This window comes from Suricata suricatta, chromosome 3 (assembly GCF_006229205.1).
Source record: "Suricata suricatta isolate VVHF042 chromosome 3, meerkat_22Aug2017_6uvM2_HiC, whole genome shotgun sequence".
Classification (NCBI taxonomy): domain Eukaryota; kingdom Metazoa; phylum Chordata; class Mammalia; order Carnivora; family Herpestidae; genus Suricata; species Suricata suricatta.
This window is the reverse complement of record NC_043702.1, coordinates 74222471-74246742: the sequence shown is the minus strand read 5'-3', so window position 1 is coordinate 74246742 and position 24272 is coordinate 74222471. Positions and strand designations below refer to the sequence as shown.

The window sequence follows — 24272 nt, the reverse complement described above, 5'->3', positions numbered from 1 at the left end:
GCCGTTCCCTCTTCGCGGGATCCTTGGCCACGATAGCAGGTCTCCAACTCTCTCTTGCTCCCCCTCTCTCCTTGTAATTGGGGCGAGTCTCCTCCGGGTGGCCGGGGTGCCCGGGTCGGTGCCGCAAAGTCCTGCAGCGAGTGTTGGGCGCCGCGTCGGGCGCCCCAGACTGGACAGGGGGTAGGGGCGCCCGCGGACCCGGCTGCCTTCCGGAAGCTCGGAGCGCGCTCACCGGCTGCTGCCGGTGCGGAGGGTGGATCGAGAGGCGCGGAACTTTCTGTCGCCACCCGCCCTCTACTCCTTTCTCCGCTACTCGCTGGAGATCCGGGGCGCTGGCCACCCTCCGCGCGCCGGTGGCGCTCGGCGGAGGGGGCAACTTTCTCCCACCAGCTGCGGGCGGCCGGGCTTGCTGTGCGTGGACGCTTGTTAGGCTTCGCACCCGGGATGCTCTAGGGCTTGGGTGTCTTCCTCGACGGTTGCCTGCCTTCCTTTCTGCCTCACTCTCTGCGAGTCTGTCTCTGACTCAGTTTCTTTCTCTGACTTTCTCCCTGACTCTGGCTCCCCCTGCGACCTCCGGGTCTGTTTCTCTTTCATTCTTTTCCTCCTTGTCTCTCTTGAGATGTCTCTTTATTCTTGTTACCCTGTCTCCTCCGCTTGTCTCTCCGTCTTGCCGTATTTTCTCTCTGCCTCTTGCTGCCTATCTCTGCCTCCCTCCCTCGTCTCTCCTGCCTCCTCCTCCCGATCCCGAGGGGCTCCGGCCAGTGGAGCACGCCCTGGCCGTCTTCTGGCCACCTCCAGGCACGGAGATCTCCCTGCTCTGGGTCAGAGGGGATGCGGGGGATGCCCTTGTGCGGCTTGCATGGAGTGGAGGGGCTGAATGAAGGGCTCAAGGGCCAGTCTCCCCTGCCGGGGTCCGAGAGCTCTGTGCGGCGAGCCGAGCGCACTGAGGCTGCTGGCGGTGGAAGTGGCGTGCGCCCCTCCCCTCGACCCGTTATTTGATTGAGATCAGGTGAATTTCCTGGTAGAGAGTCTACACCTCCAGCCTTTACAGGTAGCCACAGGAGAAGAGAAGGTAGGCACACACAGAAAGCTTTGGGATCCAGGGAAAACTATCCTCGAAAGGGTGGAAGCTTTTGTGAGGCAAAGGTGTTGCTAGCGAAGGAGAGGAGCATTGGGAACTGTCTGCCGTAAACTGCCATCACGCTCAATCCTTGAGCGGTTTCCTTGGGAGAGGTCGCGGTCACTCTTCCCAGAAACACAGCGTGGTGATTTTATTTGCGGGATAAAGACACTTGGCTGCCCCAGACGCCTGAAATTTCGGGTTTTCTTTGGGTCTCCGGATTTCTAGCTTTCTATGAAGGCTGCCTTTGCTCAGGGTCGCTCCCCTCCCCGTGCGCGCGTGTGAGTCTATGTGTGCGTGTGTGCACGCGCTTCCTTGCGTTCATGCCCTCTAGTGTTAAAGAAACCAGCTTGTTTGAGAACGCTGAAAAGTAAGGTCAACCTATTGGTGACATATTTTGGACCTTTCACTTTTTCAGATCATTCTTGCCTTCACTCAACCTTTCCTTTTCCTCATCTTGACTTTTGCATTGCATTATTTTTTCCTTTTCCCTAATCTTTACAAACTCCCCATCTCCTGCAGAATTAGAACCTTTATATTGAAACCCTGTTTCAGTGACTTCACAGATGGATAGATTTGGAGAATCTTCATAGCCTCAGGCAGGCTTTGAACACGAGAAATGTGCATTTCTCGGCACTGTTTGTCACAAGCCAGGATTTCACGTCTTTCCCTTATGCCCCTGCCCACCTTCAACTCCACTGAGAATTTTCTCTGGCTGCTCTTGCTTGTTTAAATAAATGCTTTTAATTATCCGTTTGTGTGATGTTCATCCCATTCCAGGGATTAGGCTGCTTGCTTAAGTAGAGGCACTGTATCAGAGATCAGGTTTGGGGAGGAAGAAAAGAAAGCCGTTCCAAAGGAAGTACAGTGTTGCTGGCGTAGATTAATTCTGGATTCCAGAGCGCAGAGTGGACTTGGATGCAGTTTCAGATACACAGATCTTAGCACAGCATGGGAAAACTAGTAAATGCTTAATAAAAACTTGTTCCTTGAGTGATTCACATGCAGCTAGTTATAGGCTTTGAAGTCACCCAGCAATGTTAATGAGCTTACATACAAGAAATTGAATTCTGCCTCCTTTTTTTTTTTTAATTTGTTTCATGTAGTCTTTTATGAATGGGAATTGGGGACTAGTAGAAGCATTGTTGAAACTCGAGTCTTCTGTGCCTTTTGGCTCATTCACTGCTTGAATTTGCCACTCTCTGCAAGTCTTTACCTTGGCTGGAGTTCTTTAACATGTCACGGCAGAATTGAAGTAATGATTTTAGAGACTCTTATGGGAGGCAACTCGTAATCTTCCTACGAGAAAGCAAACTGGAATGTGACATCATTTTTAGTGAACACTTTACTGTGGTCTTTCACAAGTGAAAAGTTCTCTCTTTTAACATAAAGAAAATATCTATCAACTTAAAATATTTGGGGGCTATAAATTGATCTGCAAGCTGACTCACTTACCTTAAATAATTTATAGGCTTCTTTACTGCTTCAAATATATGAGAGGTGTGATACTACATGCATATGAGAATTTGCCAAAGTACTTGGAAATGTAGTGCCTCCTGTTACAAGGTACTAGTAGGAATTCATAAGCTGCAGTATTGTTTTTCTTTCTTTTTTCAGTGTTACTTTTTGGACAATAATGTAGTCACCACTTTAAAAATTTGGGGATTTACCCTGAGTATTGTATAGGACCATGGTCAAGGCAGTTTTGCTTTAAAAATGTTACTTATAGATGACCTGACACTTTACCCAATGTTTTGTATTTAAAAAATAGCAAAGAGACAGTGAAGGTAGAAATTCTGATACTGGTTGTGATAGGTTCTGATTTCTTACTGATAATATTGAAACATATTTAACTTTTTAACTTTGTGTGCATTAATTTTAAGTTAAACGGTTTTGTCAGAGCAAAATACAATGTTTCATTTTGCTTATAGATTTTTAGCAGTGGTGGTTCTTTTTCTTGCTTTCTTTTCTTTTCTTTTAGAGGTAGTAGTTCTAACAGGAACATTTCCATGTAATAGAGATTGTGCATTTTTAATCTCGGCATTTTAGGGAGAGGGTGAGAGAAAAAGCAATAAATGAATATTTTTATTCTTTCTGGTTAGACTAATGAAGAGAATATTGGTGTTTCTGAAAAGCACCAAGTAAAAGTAAAGAATATGATTGAGGATAAAGAATGCATAAAGTCCACTATGTGAAATAAATACCAGTGGTGCATGTCTTTGATAAGAGTTCATCGTGCTTTATGAAAATAAAGTCTCTACAGTTTTGTCCTTTAACTAGTGGTGTTATTAGACATCATATCCTCAAGTGTCACTTCTTGCAATAAACAAGAAATTCTTGACTGTGACTTTTAATATATCACCTTCTTGGGTTTGAATTGCTGTCAGTAGTAGGGACATGTACACATCTTAAATCTAATGAGGCCTAACAGGATCACTACTTTGAAATCTGAGTGACCATATGGCTAATTATAAAAGAATTTTAACTGGGTTTTGGTTCTCAATTCTTCCTTCTGCTCTTGTCATCTGAATAAACACATGCGAAACATCAAATCAAGACTAAGTATATGCACTCATATTGACTCTGACAGTCTATTTCATGGCCTTTCTTAATATCACCACCCCCAACACACATACACACAGACACAGACACATAGACACTAACTATATGTTCAGACACATAAATCACATTTAAAGATCAGGTACTGTCTGCTTTGATAAACCTTTTGTCATTTTAACAGATTGGACTTCCATTTTTTATTTTTGTTTTGAAGCACATCATTAAGGATGTCTGTTATTCAACTATAGGCATACGTGTTTTTGAAGAGTCCAGCTTTGTTTTGTGAAATTTAATACTTAGAGAATTCAAAGAAATTAGTGCAAATAGAAGCACACATTATTTTGGTAGTAGTTGATCATTCAGGGCATTATAAGCAATTAAAGTTTAAGCAAAATATAAATCAAGTAAGCTTTATTATTTATTTATTTATTTATTTATTTATTTATTTATTTATATACTTCTCCTGGATTCAGATTTAGACCTATGTATATGATTTCAATGGGTATAGTATATTAAAAATATTTTTAATGAGTCTTTGCTTGATTACCAAGAAATAATTACAGGTGGCTAACGATGCCTGTGTGATCAATGTATGTTCCAATTCCATTGTAAGTGAATTAGCTAAAATTCATTGTTAGCTGAGTTTTCTAATCTTATTTTCTTTATATGACTCAGGAACTATTTATTTAAGCTGAAATACTTAATTTTGCAAAATTTTGACTTCAGAGTATTAAGAGATTTCTGGGTTCTAACACTTAAAATGTAAGTTAAAATAGGGAATTGTGCCTTTTCTGTATGGGCCCACTGCACTTAAGTGTGCACATATAATTATTGTCCTCATGAACTCTTGGTTCTCTTTTAATGCTTGCCCTACTATAATTGCCCATCCTTCACAATAGACCTAAAGCGAGCTTCAAAATATTATTTGTTAAAAGTTGTTCCGCATTAGGGGGGCGCCTGGGCGGCTCAGTTGGTTAACCATCCAACTTCGGCTCAGGTCATGATCTCATGGTTTAGTTTGTGGGTTCAAGCCTGCAGTGTATTCTCTGTCTCCCTCTCTCTTTCTGCCTCTCCCCAACTTGTGCACATGGGATCTCTGTCTCTCTCTCGCTCTCTCAAAAGTAAATAAACATTTAAAAAATTGTTCCACATTAATGGTTAATCCTCCCAACATAGCTTGAGAGGGATGTAGAGAAAATAGTGACTGTTACCATCCTAGATACGAACATATTTGTGATTGTAATTTTTGTCATGTGAGAAAATAAAACACTGTCCATATTAAGTATTCAGACTTCCTTTGTATTTTTTTTTTAGAACTGCTTACTGTTAAGATAAATGGGAACTGTCCAAGATACAGCATATCAGGGTTTTAACATGATGTGGAATTAATTAGGACTCTGTTTGATACATTAAACTACATTGATGTCACTTAAATCTTATTTAAGCTCTTGTAGAACAGTATAGGAAGTGTGATTAAACTGTTACTTGGCATTTTGGTGATCATACTACATGTGCTGAGTAGCCACTGTAAACAGAAAGAAGAATTTAAAGCAAAGCCTGTACATTCAAAATCATCCAAATTATACCTCAGAGATAGTAGTAAATGTCAACTTAATCTCTTGCCTAATATTAATTGCGTTGGTATTATAAGCACAGAACCTCTTTTTTTGGTTAAAAAATGAATTTTGACATGTGGGGAGGATTATGTTCTTGTAGACCAGAAGCATAATAACTGACTTAATTTCCTCATGAGGTTTTTATTATATAATTAGTTTTGGATGGGGAGGATGAGATTTATATGACTATCACGACCCCTATGCAATACTACCATTACTCTAATGAAAGAAAAATGGGAAAACATACTTGGAAACAAATCTATGTGGAGGTATAGCCATTTCACTTTATTTATGAGGGAGCTAAAAATGGTGAATTGAGTTACAAATTGAGAAAATAACTAAAATCTATTTTATACTTACTTTGTCCTTGACTGTGGGTACGTAAACATCTGCTAGGTCTTGCCACATTTTATCCTCATAGTCGTATGAGGAGCCACTAGAATTATTGTCCCCATTGTATAAACAAGGACTCACTCACTCAAAATCACGCAGCTAATATGTTTAGTGCCAAGGATCCCATCAGTTCTTTTCTGTCTCTGAAACCAGGGCACTAGTAGTTCTCAATCTGACATTTTCACTGACTAATAAATTTTTAAAAAATTGAGTGCCAGCCTCCATTGAACATTTTCTTTTGCATGGTAAGAATGATTTAAAAAGTCAACTTATATCACCATCACCTTATAAAAGAGTGGACATTTTAACACCAGCTAGGATGACAGAACTGAATATCAAAATATAGTTCTTAAAATAGAGTACATTTAGCTTCCTGTGCGTTTTTCTATATAGCACTTATTTTTTCAAATTTAACAAAGACTGATGAAAATTTTATCATGGTCTGGTAATTCATTTCACCATATTCTGTAGTCGATGCTTAGGAACCCTTCTGAGTCTGAACCAGACTATTTACCCCGTGCACCCTGTGTATACAGAGAGAGCAGGCTAGCATGGTAGTTCTATCCATGACTTAATGAAACCTACACAGTGCTTATAGCTAGCTCTTCCATTCTCTTACTCGTCACCAGCTTGGGCAATAAAATTTGGACCCAGGAGAGATGCTAACAATTGCTCAAGCCTCACTTTACTGTGTCAGTGTTTGTTGACTGGATTCGAGAATTGGAAGGGACTTGTTCCTTCATGGTATTTAACCGCATATCACTGTCCCTTAGTGCCAATCTGTGTCCTGGGACAGGGAATGAATGATTGCCTGGCAGAAATAAAGGAGCATGTCCCCAGAACTTACTCTTCTGCCCTTCCCCCTCTAACCAGTCCAGTGTACTCTAGCCTTTAGGGATCACTTCGTTCCTTTTATATGTCTTTGTTGGCCTTGGTGAAGACAAAGCAGTTTTGTTTTAGGTAAGAAAGGGAGTTCCAAAGCTAGACTAACTGCTTTTGTAAAACTGACTGATGCTGTTAAATGCCAAGTTTTTTTGGGTAGTGACTATTGTGACCCTCAGAGAGGAAAAAAATGCCAGTGGGGATATGTGAAATATATCTAAGCTGCCCTGGTGTGCTTGTTAACAAGCCAGTCTGTACATTGGAATTACCTAAAGAAGTGTGTGTATGTGTGTGTGTGTGTGTGTGTGTGTGTTTTAATACAGATTGTCAAATCCCACTGATACAGATTTTTGTCTCAGATGAGTTTACAGAATCTATTTTTATAAATACTTTTCCAGGTGATTCTGATATACAGTGATGTTTCAGGCAACTGATCTACTTCCTGTTCATCAGTTTCAGGTTAACTTATGAATTTTCATTTATTCAAAAAAGAAAGAAGTTACTATGTTCTGGATGCTATCCTAAGTATGTTACAGATGTTCATTTCATCATAACAGCCCTCCAATGTAGGTTTTATTAGTATGTCCATTTTACAGACAAGGAAATTGAGATACAGAAAGCTTACGTACGTTGTCCCAGACTAATCTGATAAGTGACAGGACAAGGATTATGCTATTTTGATGAAATGATTACTACAACAACTTGCTTTAAGTCACAAAGCTAGAAATAGTGGAATTGAAAATGGAGCCCGGATTCCTATGTCTTGTTTCCTATTTGAGTAAGTTTTACTTTTAAAAATGAAGAAAACATGACTAACAAATCAGATTTTTAGAGCTAGAAACAAAATGTTTGCCTTTTAGAAGTCATGGCACCAGATTCAAAAAGACAGTTAATTGTGAAGTAAACAATGAATGTGGGAAAATTGGAGTGGACGGTTGTTTCTACTTAGATACGGACAGCCTTCCCTTCCCATCGCCCACCCCCAAATATGAATAAATTAACACACAGAGATGCAGATAGGAAGAAGAAATTTAAATCCTAGCTAAATAAGATTTCTCTATATACTTCAGTCCATAACTGAAATCTATATTTGTAACTAATCTAATAAATAGTTTATTTTCCTGTGATACTGCTAATAATTGTTTAAATTACATTAAGAAATGTTCATATTTATGAAAGCACTGGGGGAGTCCTGCTGAAATTTCTAGATTTTTTTTCTCAAGTGTTTTTAAGTTTTTTATGGAATGGAATATTTGCTAATTTCTAGTAACTAGGAATCTACAAAACTGATGTACGGTACGGTTTCTCCTGTGACCTTTGATTGATTTTCAGCAACTTTATTTTGCTTACTGTTTTTGTTTAATGCACTAAGAGAACATCTTAATGATATTTCTTTAATCTTTTAAAAAATAAATATCATTTTAGGCTGACTGAAAGCTGATTAGATTATGTACATTATTTCGATTATATACCCTCAATAATGAGTCACTCCACTTTCCTGGATTTTTTCTTAAATGTTTATTTTGTTAGTTTGAGAGAGAGAGAGAGAGAGCAAGCGAGCTAGTGTGCCTGGGAGGGGGAGAGAAAGAGAGAGAGAGAGAGAATCCCAAGCAGGCCCTGCACTGTCAGTGCAGAACCTGTGTGGGGTTTGAAGTCACGAACTATGACATCATGATCTGAGCTGAAATCAAGAGTTAGACACTGAACAACTGAGCCACTCAGGTGCCCCATTTTTTTAATGTTTATTTTGAGAGGGGGAGGGAGGGACAGTGAGAGACATCCCAAGCAGGCTCTGTACTGTCAGTGCTGACAGAGTTCAATGTGGGGCTTGATCTCACAAACTGAACTGTAAGATCATGATCTGAATTTAAAGCAAGAGTCTGGTTAACTGACTGAGCCACCCAGGTGTCCCAGCCAGTTTTTTTTAAACTAAAAATCTGCACTTAAAAACAATGCTGTTTTCAGAGTCTATAAATGAAATGAAGGTTTATGGAATTACTAAAGGGCCTAGTATCAAAGCTCAGTACAGTTTTTTTTTCTCTTTTTCTTGCAGGAAATTCCACTTCTTTTTTCTGAATCCTCAAGACTCATCTTTGATTCTCTTGATAGTTCAGTCTCATATGGGACTAAATATTTTTTGTCCTGAAAAATATTAGAAGCCAGACTATCCCTGATCATGGTTCAGATATTACTCATCTCCTATAGGTTGTTAGTGTGTCTTTGTATTTTATTAAGTAAATGATGTGTTTATTACTTCTCAATACTCCTGTTCTTCTCCCTGCCTTTTCCTTGCTCTTCTGTTTCTTTCTTCTTCATGGTGGTCTCTGCTATAAATGGTGTTTCTTCTGTGGCATAATAGTCCACATGTAGCAGGACGAGATTATTACTGCTCTTGAAAAGTAAATAAAAAAGAGCGTCTGTTCATTTCACCACTTAGTTCTGAGTAGGTAAGAGACAGACGCTCTAGCTTTTGCATCTGGGTCATTTAGCAGGAGGCTGGGGATGCTAAATTCACATCTCATTACCTTTGTCTACTTTTAGGATTGTGTGCTTGGGCCCTGTGGTCAGTTGGCAGTTGGCCGGCCCAGGACTCCGAGGGAATGCTGTGTTATTTGAGGGGATGCCAACTTCAGTTGCTGCATGGTTTTCACATTTCTTGGTCCGATTTGCCACATAAAATATCCAATATGTATTTTCTTACTAACTCTAGGCTATTGGCTTCATGTCAAAAATTTACTATGATATTAATGGATAGATTGTGATGAACAATTTTGATAATTTGTATTCTGTGGCTCCCACTCCCTGATTTTGGGTAGCATTTCCCCTATTTAATAAACCCAGAGCAGACATTTTGTCACAGATTTTTAAAGAGTTTTATTGTTGTGCACTAAGTTGAGATGAATCGTAGGTAATTGGATGGTGCAGCTGAATTAACACATTGAATTGCTAGTTATGAGACACTTCATTTGCTGTTGCAGACGACAATAGGCCCATTTTGCTTCTACAATGCACAAATTCGTATTCTCTATATAGAATTCTAATTCGAGTGGGATAACATGTATGCATCATTTCCATTCCTTTTGCAAGGAAAAATAACCTTCACAAATGCAAGATACTTGCAACTATCTCATTAAATAGTTTTGAGCTTTAATAAATCCCCCCCTTTTTTTTGAGAATGTTAATCAGTTGTCTCGTTCTCCACAAAAAGGACAGAGTATAAGGCATTTCAAAAGCACAAAAACAGTAGTATTGGTGTGTACCTTAAGACCTGTGCAGACGTGCAGTTTGCATTTATTTCAACAGAGCACCTTGTTTGAATCGTTCAAGATAGCATTGTTGCCATCATGACTTTGGCGATATTCAATAGTCTAATAGTTTTGTTTATTCTTGGGTTTTCTTCAATTTAGATGTTTTAAGAGTAGTTTTTCTGGGTCAGTGGAATTGCTTTTCAACAAGGGATTATCCATTTAAAGAGGAAGAATGGAGACACATCTTTATTTATTATACATCCTCTTGAAAGCTCATTAACTTAAACATTATATTAAAGGGTCAAAAAGATACCAGACTGTTAAAAATTGAATGGACTAAAAGCAAGGCAGAGGAAACTAAGATATTGAAGAGTGGTCTGAAGTTGAGGAGGGAGCCACTGTGCCCTGAACAAGCCCCCAAAGGCTTGAGGCTCCATTGCAGAAAAATAGAGAGCAGAAGTGAGACACTGAAGCTGCAACAAAATAATCCACATGTAAAGTTGGAATAACCAACTACTCAGCAACCACCTACTTACCAATTCTACTTCCTAGGGAAATGTCCCTAGAGCACATTTTTCTCATCAGCCCTCTCACTATACTCCTTAGAACAAACTGATGAAATTGCTTAGATGGCTGAGGGACAATAAGAGCAACTAGAGACACATGCTAGAACCATAGGTTAAATCCCTTTTATTTTGGCACTTGGAGTCTTCAAGCCTACATGATCAGCAACTTGCTTATCCTAAAACAAAATCTTCTAATCAGCAAGACCCACTCAAGTGCAGAACTCTCAGTATTTTTTATTCCCTCATTCTTTTTAAAAATTTTTTACTGTTTATTTATTGAGGGGGGGGCAGAGAGCAATGAAGACATAGAATCTGAAGTAGGCTCCAGCCTCTGAGCTGTCAGCCCATGAGCAGTGAGATAATGAACTGAGCCAAAGTTGGATGCTCAACTGACTGAGTCACCCAGATGCCCTGTTCATTCTTAAATATAAAACAGCAGCCATTTATTACCAGTAATTTAAAAAATAATGTGAGAAAAAAGTATTAAGAAAAGTCAGCAACATGAAAAAGAGAGACCAAGATAATTGGAAAACCAATAACAGTAAAATGACCTTGTAGGGAACAGATAATTGAAAGATCATAAGAGAGACAAAACCATTAAAATCCTTGAAGAGATGCAAGAAAATATTCATAAAACAAGGAATGATATGGAAGAGACACAACAAATGACAAAAGTTATGGAAATGAAAGATTTTCAAATTAATAGTTTAAGGGATATTTTATAATTCCTGTTAAAGAAAATCAACAGTGCAAATGAAAAGAAAAAAGAGTCATGGTGAACATCCCTCAAGTGTGACTCTTACTACTTAGAGTTCTGTAAGAAAACAAAAACTATAGTTAGAACAAATTTAAAGAATTAATACGAGATGTCCACAAGATGGTGGCACAGAAAGACGCTGACTCTTCAGTTACGTATGAATCATTTCCCTCTGAGAAGGTGGTGAAAACTAGATGAACTTCTCTGAATCGGAAGATTAAAAGACCATACTGAGAAGGGCAGAATATAGGAGAGATACAGTCTCTCACAAAAACCACACGCTAGCCTGGCCACACACAGTAGTGAGGGATCTTACCAGTGACACACTTCCCCTGGAGGAGCAAAGCATCGATGCCTCACACCAGGCACCCCAACTCCCCAGGATCCATAGCAGAGGTACAAGGCCCCAGTATGTGAGTGGGGCTCATGTTCAAGGGACCCAAAATACTAAAGAAACTGAAATTTCCCTTTTCAATGGCTCATGTGTAGTCTTTCTCATGTCAGACCCAGTGGGGGAAAAATAACAGTTTGAAAAGCACCTAGACTACATGTGGAGGAGACTTATTTGCTGATCTGAAACCATCTGCTGGAGGGATAGAGGACAGTTGAAGCTCTCCCCAGAAATGAAGGTGCTGGAAAATGTTGTTTTTGCCCTTTCTACCTACCCTGCTATCAGGTGGGTGAGCTCATATGTGGTGCCCTCCCACTGCCTCATTAGGACAGTCAGGGACCAGCAGTCATGGCACTATCCTGCTGCCTTGTGAAGCCAGAGAGGGTGAGTGGTTGCAGAACCTCCCTGCTCCCTGACTAGGGCAGGTGAGGGTGAATAGTTGTGCATTCTCCTACTCCCTAGCTAGAGTTAGTGAGCTGCGTGGTTGTGATACTTCCTGTTAGTTGTGATACTCCTTTGCTCCCTGGCTGAGGCTGACAAATGTGAGTAGTCATGGCATTCTCCCACTCCTAGCCTGAAGCCAGTCGGGACACAGACAAAGCACCCTCCCGTTGTATTCTTAAAGCCCTCAGGCATGCATACAGACATTTTCCTTCTTTATTTTGAAGTTAATGATCATGGCCTATCCCCTACACTCTCCAGCTGCCCTTAAAGCTAGCAGATGTATGCAGTCTGTAAAGGGGGATGCCACTTAGTCACCTGATGCTAGTGGCCCGTAGAACTGGCATTCTGCGCTCCAAGGGAATGTAACACTTGGAAAGCCAGTTCTTGGCAGGCCACCATTTTCAGGGCACTTGCACAGACAACAGACTGAAACACAAACTCAATCTTCTTGTGAAAAGGGCCTTTTAGTCTGCTTCAACCAGAGGGACCTGATTCAATTTTCATGCCATCTATAGATTAAGGAGGCAGTCCCTTGGAATGTAAACAAGGAAACACCATCCTTGCATTTCCTCTTGGTCTCATTACATCTTTTTTTTTTTTTAATGTCTTTATTTTATTTTGAGAGACAGGGCAGAGAGCAAGCAGGGGAGGGGCAGAGAGAGAGAGAGAGAAAGACACAGAATCTGAGCAGGCTCCAAGCTCTGAACTGTCAGCATAGAGCCCTATGTGGGGCTCGAACCCATGGACTATGAGATCATGACCTGAACCAAAGTCGGATCCTTAACTTACTGAGCCACCCAGGCACCCCTTGGTCTCCTTACATCTTAAGAAGACCTTCCAGAAAAGAGCTTATAAACTTACTTGGAGTCCTAATTTTGGAATGGTCACCTAGGGACACCTCCAGATCTCCAGGGATTATGATTGTGGCCCCACACAACTATGTTTTTGCATACTTTATTTATTTTTTATTTTTTATATCTTTATTTTATTTTGAGAGTGAGCAGGGAAGGGACAGAGAGAGAGGGAGACACAATCTGAAGGAGGCTCCGGGCTCTGAGCTATCAGCACAGACCCCAATGCAGGGCTCAAATCCACAGATTGTGAGATCAGACCTGAGCCTAAGTCAGCCACTTAACTGACTGAGCCACCCAGGTGCCCTGTTTTTGCATACTTTACAAGCTACTATGTGAGGGTCTGACTTCCAGTCAGTCTGAAACTAGGTGCTAAATGAGATTCCTTCCTTTGGACCACTGACAGCTCTATTTACACCCTCAAAAATAGAGGCATGTAAAGAATAAATCGGGGGGTGCCTGGGTGGCTCCGTCGGTTAAGCCTCCGACTTCGGCTCAGGTCAGATCTCATGTTGTGGGTTCGAGCCCGCGCGTCAGGCTCTGTGCTGACAGCTAGCTCAGAGCCTGGAGCCTGCTTCTGGTTCTGTGTTTCCTTCTGGGGCGCCTGGGTGGCTCAGTCGGTTAAGCCTCTGACTTCGGCTCAGGTCAGATCTCACGTTCATGGGTTCGAGCCCCGCGTCAGGCTCTGTGCTGACAGCTGGCTCAGAGCCTGGAGCCTGCTTCTGGTTCTGTGTCTCCTTCTCTCTCTGCCCCTCCCCCTCTCATGCTCTGTCTCTCTCTGTATCAAAAATAAATAAGGCACTAAAAAATTAAAAAAAAAAAGAATAAATCGGGTAGTTTAGATAGTCAAGGATTTGAGAGACTGCAAATTTGAATGAGGAATTTCATCACCTACACAAGGCCACTCCTTGAAGACTGAGAGAGGTAACGGCTTCACCTAATGCATAAAAAAAGAATCAAGGAAAACGAGGAAACAGAGCAATATGTTCCAAACAAATGAATAAGGGAAAATGTCAGAAAAAGATCTTACTGCTATGGAGACAAGTAATTTACTGATAAAGAATTCAAATTAATGATTACCATAAAGATGCTTACTCAGCTCTGGAGAAGAATGGGTGAACACAGTAAGAACATCAACAAGGAGGTAGAAAAAATAAGAAAGTACCAAATAAAAGTCACAGAGCTGACGAATACAGTAACTGAACTGAAAAATACACCAGAAGGGTTCAGTAACAGACTGGTAAAGCAGAACAAATCAGTGAACTGGAAGTCAAGACAATAGAATTCACCCAGACAAAGGAGCAAAAAGAAAAAAAGAAAAAGAAAATAACCATAACTTAATGAACCTGTGGGACAACATCAAGTGGAATAACATTTGCTTTATAGGGATCTCAGAAGTAGAAGAGTGAAAGGAGCAGGAAACTTATTTGAAGATAATGGCTGAAAATTTCCCTAATTTAGGCAAGTAAAGAGACATCCAGGTTCAAGAAGCCCAGAGAGTTCCAAATGAAATGAGTCCAAGGAGATCTATGCTAAGATACATTATAATTAAAACATCAAAAGTTAAAGAGAGAATCTTAAAAGCAGTAAGAGAAAAACAAATTATTACATATAAGGGACCCCCATAGCAGTATCAGCATATTTCTCAACACAAATTTTGTAAGCCAGAAGAGAGTGGCATGACATATTCAAAGTCCTGAAAGGAAATAACTTCCAACCAAGAATGTTCTATTTGGAAAGATTGTTATTCAGAATTGAAGGAGGGATAAAGAGTTTTTCAGAGGCGTGCAAAAGTCAAAGGAGTTCATCACTTCTAAATCATTCTTATAAGAAATGTTAAAGGGACTTCTTTAAGCTGAAAAAAAAATAATGGCACTACTTAACAATAAGAAAACATAAGAAAGTAAAAATCTCACTGGAATTGTAAATATACATGAAAGGTAGTGAATCAAATACTTTTACAAAACTAGTATGGAAGTTAAAAGGTAAAAACAGTAAAATTAAAGCCACAATAATTAGTTAAGGGATATGTAAAATACAAAGATGTAAAATGTGGCTTCAAAACATAAAATGTGCAGGGGAGTAATATTTGTTTTGTGATGTGCTCAAATTTCAGTTGACATTAACTTAAAATAGACTTATTTACAGAGGTTGATATGTGTGAACCCATTGGTAACCACTAAACAAGAACTTATAGTAAGTACACAAAAGAAAATACAAAAGGGAAACTAAACATACCCTAAGGAATCATCAAGCCACAAAAAAGAGAGAAAAAGAGACTAAATTCTCCAATTAAAACACAGAATAATTAAAAACAACAATAAAAAAAGAAAAACAATACCTCTCTATATGCTGCTTACAAGGGACTCACTTCAGAAGTAAATACACACAAAGACTGAAATTGAAGGAAATGGAAAGATATTACCTGCAAATGGAAACAAAAAGAAACCCTTATCAGAAAAATCATACTTAAAGCATGCTATAATAAAAGACAAAGAGGGCATTGTGTAATGATACACAATTACAGCAAGAAGATATAATATTTATAAATATATATGCACCCCACATAATAGTACCAAAATATATAAAGTAAATATTAATAGAATTAGTGGGAAAAATTGAGAGCAATATAATAATTGCACTTACATCGATGTAAATGAGATGTTAAAATGAAACCCATTCAGAAAATCAATGAGGAAATATCAGACTTAAAGGGCACATTACACCAGATAGACTTAAAAGATATATACAAAACATCCCATTAAAAGGCCGCAGAATTGGGGCACCTGGGTGGCTCAGTTGATTAAACATCCATCTTTGGCTCAGGTCATGATCTTGTGGTCCATGATTTCAAGTCCTGCATTAGCCTTTGTGTTGACAGCTCAGACCCTGGAGCCTGTTTCAGGTTCTGTCTCCCTCTCTCTGTTCCTCCCTCACTTGTACCTCTCTTTCTCTCCCTTTCTCTCCCTTTCTCTCTCTCTCTCTCTCTCTCTCTCAAAAGTAAATAAAAAACCAGAATACACATTCTTCTTAAGTGACCATGAATATTCTCTAGGATGGATCACATGTTAGTCCATAAAACAAGTCTCAGTAAATTCAAGAAGATGAAAGTCATCAAGCATGTTTTCTGACCACAATGGTATGAAACTAGAAATAAATTACAAGAAAAAAACTGGAAAAATTACAAATATGTGGAGATTAGACAATTTGTTACTGAACAACTACTGAGTCATAAAGGAGAAAAAAACCCTGCAGACAAATGAAAACAGAAATCTGACGCAGCAAAATCTATGGGATGCAGCAAAAGTAATTCTAAGAGGGAAGTTCATAGCAACAGGCCTACTTCAGGAAACAAGAGAAATTTCAAATAATCATTTTAACTTTATACCTTAATGAATTAACTAGATAAAGAGGCACACAGCCTAAGTTTAGTAGAAGAAAGGAAATAATAAAGTCAGAGCAGAAATAAATGGAATAGAGCCTAGAAAGACAATAGAAAAGATCATTGAAAATAAGAGCTGGTTCTTTGAAATGATAAACAATATTGGCAAGCCTTTAGCTAGACTCACCAAGGAAAAAGAAAGAGGACTCAAATAAAATAAAAAATGAAAGAGAAGTTACAACTGATACCACAGAAATACAAAGGATCTTAAAACCAATTATATGCTAGCAAAATGTTTCCTAGAAGAAATGGACATATTTTGGGAAATGTAACTATCTTCTGAGAATGAATCATAAGGAAACAGAAAATCTAAATAGAACAGTCACTAATAAGGTTTTGAATAGTAATAAAAATCTTCCAACAAGCAATATACAGGACCAGACTGCCTTAGTGGTGAATTATACCAAACATTGAGAGATTTAATACCTATCCTTCTCTAACTCTTCCAAGAAAAACAAGAGAAAGGAAAGCTTCCAAAATCATTTTACAGGCCAACATTACCCTGATAGCAAAACCAACGTTCCTGATGAACGTAGATGCAAAAATTCCCAATAAAATATTAGCAAACCAAATTCAGCACTACATTAATATTATCATACCCTGTCATCAAATAGGATTTTTTTCAGGGATGCAAGGATAGTTCAACATCCACACATCAATCAAAGTGAAACACCATGTTAACAAAATTATGATAAAAAATTATATAATCACCTCCAAAGATGCATAAAAAGCATTTAATAAAACTCAGGGTCCATTTGTGATAAAGACTCTCAACAAAGTGAGCAAAGAGGACACATTTCTCAACATAATAAAAGCTATATATGATAAACCCACAGCTAGTACCATACTCCCCTGTGAAAATATGAAAGCTCTACCTTTAAGGTCAGGAACAAGACAAGGATGCCTAATCTCTCCATTTTAATTCAACATGGTAGTGAAAACCCTAGGCAGAGAAATTAGGCAACAAAAATAAGTAAGATGCATCCAAGTTGGAAAGGAATTAGTCAAACTGTCACTATTTGTAGATGATATGGTACTATATATGGAAAACCCTAAAGCTTCCACCACAAAAAACCTGTAAGAACTAATAATGAACTCAGTAAAGTTATAGGAATGAAAATATGCAAAAGTCCTTTGTATAAACTATCACAAACTATCAGAATGAGAAATCAAGAAAATAATCCCTTTTACACTCATATCAGAAAAGCATAAGTTGCCTTGGAGTAAATTCAATCAAGGCGGTGCATGACCTGTATGCTGAAAAGTATGTAAGACATTGATGAAAGAAACTGAAGAAAATACAAATAAGTGGAAAGGTATTCTGTGCTCACATATCAGAAGAACTGATACTAAATTAATATTAAACTGACTGTACTACCCTAAGCAATATACAGATTTAATGCGATCCCTATCAAAATGCAATGGAATTTTTTTGCAACTTGAACAAATAATTCTAAAATCTATATAGAAGCACAGAAAGTTCTGAATAGCCAAAAACAATCTTGATAGAGAGAAAAACAGCTAGAGATATAACACTCCCTGATTTCAAACCATACTACAGAGTTATATAATCAAAACAGCATGGTGTTGGCTTAAAAACAGATGCATAGATCAATAGAACAGAATAGAAAACTCAGCAATAAATCCACCTATGCATGGTCAATTTATTTATTATAAAGTGGACAAGAATATACAGTGGGGATAGCACAGTCTTTTTAATAGATGAAGTTGGGAAAACTGTACAGCTACATGCAAAAGAATGAAACTAGATCCCTATTTTTGTTTTGTTTTTTTTTAAGCTTCAAGCCTGGTGCAGAGCCCAATGCAGGGCTTGAACTCATGACTCCGAGACCAAGACCTGAGCTGAAATCAAGAGTCAGATGCTTAACCAGCTGAGCCACACAGGTGCCCCATTATCTTATACCATGTGCAGAAATTAACTCAAAATGGATTAAGACTTTAATATAAGATCTGAAACCATAAAACTTGAAGAAGAAAACATGGACAGTAAGATTCTTGACATTGGTTTCAGCAATATTTTTTTGGTTCTGACTCCAAAGGCAAGAGAAACAAATGAAAAGATAAACATATGGGCCTGTATCAAACTAAAAAGCTTCTGCACAGTTAAGGAAAGGAGGAACAAAACCAAAAGGCAACTTACTGAGTAGGAGAAAATATTTACAAATCATATATCTCATAAGGAGTTAATATTTAAAAAATATAAAGAGCTTATAACTCAACAACAAAAACAATCTGATTTAAAAATTGGGATAGGATATGAATAGCCATGTTTCCAAGGAAGATGACTACAAGCACATGGAAAGATGCTCAACATCACTATTCATCAAGGAAATTCAAATCAAAACCATCTTAGCCTATCAGAGTGGCTAATATCAAAAACGCAAGGGGCGCCTGGGTGGCTCAGTTGGTTGAGCGTCCAGCTTTGGCTCAGGTCATGATCTCATGGTTCCTGGATTCGAGCTCCATGCCAGGCTCTGTACTGACCGCTAGCTCATAGCCTGGAGCCTGTCTTTGGATTCTGTGTCTCCCCCTCTCTCTGATCCTCCCCTGCTCATCTTGTCTCTCTCTCTTAAAAATAAATAAAAAACATTTTAAAAAATTAAAAAAAGACAAGAGATATCAAATGTTGGTGAGGATGTAGAGAAAAGGGAACACTTGTGCACCATTGGTGGGCATGTAAATGGTGCAGCTACCATGGAAAGCAATATAGAGAATTTCAAAATATTAAAAATAGAAATACCATTTAATCTAGCAACTCCACTCCCAGTTATTTGCCCAAAGAAAGCAGAAACACTAATTTGAAAAGATACATGTACCTCTATTTTTATTGCTTATAATTTACAATAGCCTAAATATGGATATGGAAACAACCTAAGTGTCCATTGATGGATGGATGGGTGAAAAAGGTGTGTGTGTGTGTGTGTGTGTGTGTGTGTGTGTGTGTGTAGTAGAATATTACTCAGACATTTAAAAAAGGGTAAGATTGTGCCATTTGAAAGAACCCGGATGGACCTTGAGGGTATTCTGTTACATAAATCAGAGAAAGACAAATACACATAATTTCACTTATATATGGAATCTAAGAAACAAAACTAAAAAAATCCAGTCTTGTAGATATAGGGAACATATTGGTGGTTGCCATATGAGAGGGGGATTGAGGAAGCCAATTGGGTGCAGGAGGTCAAGAAAGTACAAATGTCCAGTTAGAAAATAAAAAATCCCTATCAAAATATAATATACAATATAATGTACAACATGGGGAATATTATCAATAATATTATGTTAACTTTGGCAGGTGGTAGATGGTAACTGAACTTATGGTCAATATTTCACAATTTATATGAATGAATACATTTGAACCGCTATGTTGTATACCTGAAGCCAGCATAATTTGTGTATCAATTATATCTCAAAAACAAGAATAGAGTAATTCTTGAATTTCTGCAGAAAGATGATTTGCAAATCAAAATTCCACATCCACTCAAAATGTCAATCAAGTGCAAGGGTAGAATAAAGGAATTTTTAGACATAGAAAGACTAAATATGTTTTCCACAAATATTAACCTTTCTTACGAAATTACTTCAAGTCCAATTCCAGCAAAGTCTAATTAAGAGAAAGAAAAAGACATGGGCATGATAGCTATGAAGCAGTCCTGAAAGGCAAACAGCTTATGTTGCTCCAGTCTGGTGTAGGATTAGTGTAAAAAATGGAGTGCTTAGGTTGGTGAGAGTCTCCGACAAAAGGAGGCATTATAAAATGTTTAGTGTTCAAGATGTGTTTGGGAAGGAAAGAAAAATCGTGCCTGGAAAAAAAAGGATAGAATCTCCAGGAAGAAGAAAAGGATAGGCAAGAAAGGAAAGTAATCCTAGATCGTTAGTCAATTCTTAAATTAACATGTTTTATATTAATTAAATATAAATGGCAAATATTTCAGCAATGGAAATGTTACAGTATGCATAAAAATGGTAGGGGCTGGGAGTTTGGTATGGGGTTTAGAGAAAGCAGCAGGAAATAGTAGAGATTATTATATTATTATATTACAAAGTGGGGTGAAGAGATAGGGTCTACAATTGATGATAAGAAATAGCAGTGATCATGTATTCCTTAATGTTAGAAAGAAGACCCAGAAAAGGAATAATGAATATATTAAGAGGAAGAGTACAGAGAAGTGAGGAATATGGCCTGTGAGATAATTTAGATAATGTCTAAAATACTTCAGGTTCATTTGTTTACTTAAAGTATGCTTTGATTTGATTTGTAAAAATGTGGCTGGATGCCTGGGTGGCTCAGTGGTTATGCATCTGACTTCAGCTCAGGTCAAGATCTCATAGCTCCTGAGGTGGAGCCCCACTGGGCTCTGTCTGACAGCTCAGAGCCTGGAGCCTGCTTCAGATTCCGGGTCTCCCGCTCTCTGCCCCTCCCCCGCTCATGCTGTCTCTCCTTTCTCTCTCTCTCTCTCTCTCTCTCTCTCTCTCTCTCTCTCTCTCTCTCTCTCTCTTCATCTCCTTCAAAAATAAACAAACATTAAACAAGTTTAAAAAAGTAAAAATGTGGCTGCATTTAAGTGGTTGTGTACTCTCCAGATTTCTATCAATTCCAGTTACTTTCTGTTAAATCACCCTGGTTCATAAAGACATTTAATGTTTTTATAAAGCCTTAAAGCATTTAAGACTTCTGTTGTAGAAGTAATAAGCAATTAATTATGATTCCCGCTGGGGAGAGGAACTGGTTGGGTTTGAGGGAAGGGGCTGCACTGTATAAAGAAACGTAAATCCCGAACTGAACACTGGCACAGTAGCATTCATCCCTTATGGAATTAGAAAGATAGTGAGGCGAAGAGAAGAACTGGAGTCTAGTCCGGATAAAAGCCATTCATAAAGTCCATGGCGTGTCATTTAACTTTTCTGAAGTTTAGTTTCCTTATCTTTAAATAAAGCAACTGGTATGAACAAATACCTGGTATCACTCTATGTTCTAGTGTATATTTTTTTACAAAGATAGGCCCATTATTTTCTTTGATAATGAAATGAATTTTTCTGGGTATGATAGTTCTTAAGACTGATTCAGGCTTCTTTATTACTTTATTCTTTATTGCGGTAGCTCTTTATTAAAGGTGTTAATTGCCTTTTTAACAGTGATCCTCATTCTCCTTTAACTTTAGTTTTTACCTTGTGTCTAACTAAATTGACCACTCAAACAGAATCATACTCTTTTATAAAGTTTTATTAATCTATAATAATCATTCCCTAGGTAGCGTTGTTTTGACAGCATTTTTTTCATTATGCGATGCTTTATTTTCTTATAATTAAAACACTGTGCTTTTTTCTGATGTAAAAATGTAAAGCATTACCAGAAGCTTCAGTAAAAGATCTTATCTTCATTCCACCTGTTTTCCTGAATATTTTAATGACACAAAGCAATGATTTTAAACAACTTTTTGTAGTGGTTTCCAGATATAGATGGTAAATTTTATGGTCCTCTGTGTTATTAAATTATACCAGTTGCTGTGATTACCTAATGTGCCTGCACACTCACAGAACTGACAGATGAAGGATGGGCGTTTCACTGTTCGCAGATGTGAGAATATCGCCCTCTTAGATTGGCAGCTGCTCTTGAAACTCTCACTGCATCTTGTCATTTGGGCTAACACTTTAATTTCGTAGCTAATCAGACATAGTTGCTTTAAAGATGGCAGCTATTCCTAATGAATGTGAGAACACAGATGTGTTTCACAGGAAATTGCTAACCTGCTGGTTGTTGGAAGAATATTGTGTGTGTGGTACACGTGTGCGAGTGTGTGTGCGCGCGATTTAGCATCCCCAGACTACGAACGTCAGTTCAGCAAACCAAGAGAAAATTTGTGGTAGACAGACAGACAGAGTCAGAGAGAAAGTTTCCTAGTTTTCCTCCATAGCTTGAAACATATGTAACGCAAAAAGGTACTGTGGAAAATTAAGAAAAAAATCTTACTTTTAATTGATATGTTAAAATCTAGTACTTTTATGGCATTAAAGGATAGGGGATTCTGAAGTGAGAAAAAACAAATTAACTACGAAGCATTCTTTAAAGCTGTGAATATCTGGTTTCTATCTTGTGATCAGTCTCCTCCTTTTACCATTTTCTGAGTGATCTGGTTTTTGAACAGTGACTGGGGTGCAGAGAGAGCTGCCTGGTCCTGTTACATCATTTAATTTGATGAATCAAGGGTCTGTTAAATTCCCTTTTAAAGGTGATGTTCCTGGTAATTCATTAGAACATTTAAGTATATGAGCTAGCCCTAGACTGTAAGGTAGAAAAAATGCAGACACTCCAGTTTGGAGGAGGCAATGAGACATCGTTGTGTTAAAGACACAAGTTTGACTGTGGGGCTTGCATAAATACAGTTCAAAAACTATGACTCATCCAATTACTAACAGAATGGCAACTGACAGTTACATAGCCTCTATGGAATTTACTTACCTGCTCTTAAAAATGAGAATAGTAGTAATATTAGATAACACTAATAAAACCCAAGTCTCTAATTGGACATGAGGTTCTCTTTTAAGGACTTTTCATAGGATTAGCTCACTTTATTTCCACCAGGGTAAGAGCTAGATATTTATTTTCACCCACCTAATACAACTATTTTAATAGGTTGTTGTGAGGGTTGAGGTGACATGCATGTAACGCATCAATTATTGTGCTTGGCATTTACCGCATGCTCAACAAATGCTAGCTATTATTAATTTTATCTCCTCTTCCAGGGTCCTCTACTGGCACTTAGCATGACAGCTGCCTAGTAAGTCTGGCCTGCTTAGCCAATGTCCAAAACAAAATGATCAAACCTGGGAATAAAATAAGATAGATAAAATAAGATAAAATAAAATAAAGAATAACTGCAAATTCAGATCCCAGGAGGCAGTAAACAAATAGAAGTCAAAGATAGGATTGAAGCCAAGCAAAACAGAAATACAGTTAAACTGCTTAGCAAAATATTTAGAAATTTTATTTAAGAGAGAAGAGAAGGTAAATGTGTGAAGGCGAAGATACACCATGATGAATATCATAATACTGTGCAGATTGCACATAGTGCTTGACACTGAATGGCTACTTTGCAGAGAGTGCATCTAGCTTAGAAAAAGGGGTGGGAAGCTTCTTCTATTTGCTTTATTTGGAAAATTCCAATGTCACTGCTGATTTTTGTTAGGTGTTCTTAGTTAAGTTGAACAGTCATCCTCCATTTTCCCTTTAGTTTTTTTGATCAGCTCTGACTGTGTTATTTTTTTTCTTGAGGATGATCCTAAGAGAAATAGAAAGATGAGAACTTTGTGTGTAAATCCAAAAAATAGTAAAAATTTTAAAATGTATCGCCATCCATACCTTAGTGCCTGAATGAAAAAGATGTGACATATTATTATTGTTTGTGCTTTTGAGAGAGATTTCATATTCAGTATGTGATGTCCAGTTGTTTTTAATGATTTTTTTTTATCAATGCTTAACTGGAGGTTTTCTTTTTGTTAATTTAGAAGAAGACTTAATTTGTAATAGCAAATTGTAATTGATTTCTCATTGAGATATATTTGAATACCAATTTTCTTTTCTTATATGAAGAAAATGTATTGTTTTAAACATTGGTAGTTTGTCATTTCCTCCACAATAATTTGAAAAAATGATAATTATACATAAATTAATAAATTACTGGTAGGAATCTAATGATGCATCATGCTGTTTTGGGTTTATTTCAGAATCATTTGCAGACTGTTGAAATGTTCCAGAACTAATTGTTTAATGTAATCTACAAGTTTCTCATCTGCAAAAACATGTTCAGTAAAATGGAATAGTTATTTTAAAAAACTGACAAAGGAGTAACTTACATTATGTTTTGTGAGAGTTAACTACCTAAGTAGTTTTGTAGGTTATTAATATATGTGTTTTATGTGTTTAAGAGTCCATTTTATATTACAAATAATGATATCATTAAAATAACTTTTTCTTCTTTTCC

General features: G+C 37.9%; 1 protein-coding gene and 1 pseudogene across 4 annotated transcripts in view; one reads left to right on the top strand and one right to left on the bottom strand.

Annotated features, from left to right (window-relative positions):
* Positions 1-24272, top strand: part of GALNT13 (polypeptide N-acetylgalactosaminyltransferase 13) — a 579203-nt gene that overhangs the window by 24520 nt on the left and 530411 nt on the right. The window contains exon 1 of one of the 4 annotated variants that reach the window (XM_029934558.1): positions 1-39. The exons of the other annotated variants lie outside the window; for them this stretch is intronic. The gene's annotated coding sequence lies outside the window, so the exon portion shown is untranslated. The remainder of the gene's footprint in view (positions 40-24272) is intronic. 4 annotated transcript variants of the gene reach the window in all.
* Positions 1153-24272, bottom strand: part of LOC115287019 — a 59666-nt pseudogene continuing 36546 nt past the window's right edge.